The sequence below is a fragment of the Magnolia sinica genome, chromosome 19, assembly GCF_029962835.1.
Source record: "Magnolia sinica isolate HGM2019 chromosome 19, MsV1, whole genome shotgun sequence".
Taxonomy (NCBI): Eukaryota; Viridiplantae; Streptophyta; class Magnoliopsida; order Magnoliales; family Magnoliaceae; genus Magnolia; species Magnolia sinica.
In genome coordinates, this window is record NC_080591.1 from 63,367,728 (window position 1) to 63,369,524 (window position 1,797).

Below are 1,797 nucleotides of genomic sequence, written 5' to 3' on the forward strand. Positions count from 1 at the left end.
GAATTTGAGTGCTCATGTTACTGATGGGTTGCATATCCAAGATGATAAAATCTACTGGGTTGTAGAATCTGTCAACCTAGACCAACACATCCTCAATTACCCCTCTCGATACATGAACTGAGCAATCAGCAAGTTGTAATGTGATTAGGGTGGGTTTTAATTCACTCAAACCTAACTATTTGTAGACTAAGTAAGGAATCGGATTTACGCTCGCTCCAAAGTCAAGAAGTGCGTGCTTAATTCGGTAGTTCCCAGTTAAATAAGGTATGGTTGGGCTACCGGGATCTTTGTATTTTTATGGCACATCTTGCTTTAGGATGACACTCACTTTTTGAGTTAAAAAGATTTTCTTGTGAATATTTTACCGTCTCTTGGTCATATACAAGTCTTTTAGAAATTTAACCGCATCCAGTAAAGGAATATTGACCTTCACTTGTTTCAACACCTCTAGACTATCTTGAGAGCTAGAGAGAGAATTTAGTGCAATTAACCGTTGAGGGAATGGGGCAATCGGCTTGCCTTGAAGTTCTGGTTCCAATTCTTATAGAGCAGTGCTAGGTCTATCATCATTATCCTCTTCCTGGTCCTTAAGCTTTTCAACCCTAAATGGAATGGTTTTGTCAATAGTTTTCCCACTCCTAAGAGTGGTGATAGATTTAGCTTGCTCCATCTGATTTGAAGAGCTTAGATTACTTATCTCATATTGTAGTTTAGGATTAGGGAGAGGTTGAGTAGGAAGCATCCCCCTTTCTATAGCCATAACACGTGAATCCATCTTTTGCATAAATTTTGTAAGTTCTTGTATTGCTTGAGTAAGCTTCTGTGTTTGTATGGAATTTTGAACTGGTTCTTCATGAGGTTTTCCATGATTTGGAATTTAATTGAAGAAACCATAAGGGGTCGCAGTTTGTCCATTCCTCTAACTAAAGTTTAGATGATTTCTCCAACTAGAATTCTATGTATTGGAGGTAGGTCCATTGAAAGGTCTTTGGTAATTGTTCACGACATTAGATTTCTCATTCAGTACCTCTTGAAAGGCAGGTATTGTTGGGCAATTTTTCAGTTGTGTGAATGTTGCAAGCACAAATACCACAAACAATTTCCTTAACCTTATCATTCTTTAGTTCCATGGCCTCAAATTTCCTTATGAAATTAGCCACTTTAGCATTGATATCATCATCCTCTTTCCTAAGGTATAATCTACCCTTTTCTTTGATTGAGTGGGCCTAAAAGTGGTACTTGATTTTGGGTATGTGTCCCATGATTTTGCGCTTTTAGCAAGTCTATCCAAGTAGTCACACACATCATCGACATTTTTATTCATTAATTCCCCATTGCACATTGTCTCAACCTATTGGCACATCGAAGATGTCATACCATTATAGAAAAGTATGTAAAGCGCCACGTTTCAAAACCGTGTTGTGGGCATGAACTGATAAGATCCTTGAATCACTCCCAACATTAGAAGAATATTTCATACTCGTTTTGGGCGAAGTTCATGATTGACTTTCTAAGGGTGTTCGTTTTATGATGTGAAAAAAATTTCTTTATAAACTCCCTCATCATGTCATTCTATGTGCCAATCGATCGGGGACGTAGTGAATGCAATAACATCTTAGCCTTCTCTTTTAAATAAAAGGGAAAGAGTTTTAGTCTGATCCTGTCCTCAGACACGTTAGGAAAATATAAAGTGGCTATAATCTCGTCAAACTCTTTCAAGTGTATATATGGACTTTCAGATTCAAGTCCATGAAATTTTTGAAGGAGTTAGATCACCCCTCACTTAATATCCATATG

The 1,797-nt window shown here is 37.5% G+C and overlaps 1 non-coding gene across 1 annotated transcript; it reads left to right on the forward strand.

Moving 5' to 3' along the window:
- Positions 1-1,411: 1,411 nt before the first annotated feature.
- On the forward strand, positions 1,412-1,518 carry LOC131235898 (small nucleolar RNA R71). The gene has a single exon (XR_009166413.1). It is a non-coding gene; the product is annotated as a small nucleolar RNA R71 (small nucleolar RNA).
- Positions 1,519-1,797: the final 279 nt, after the last annotated feature.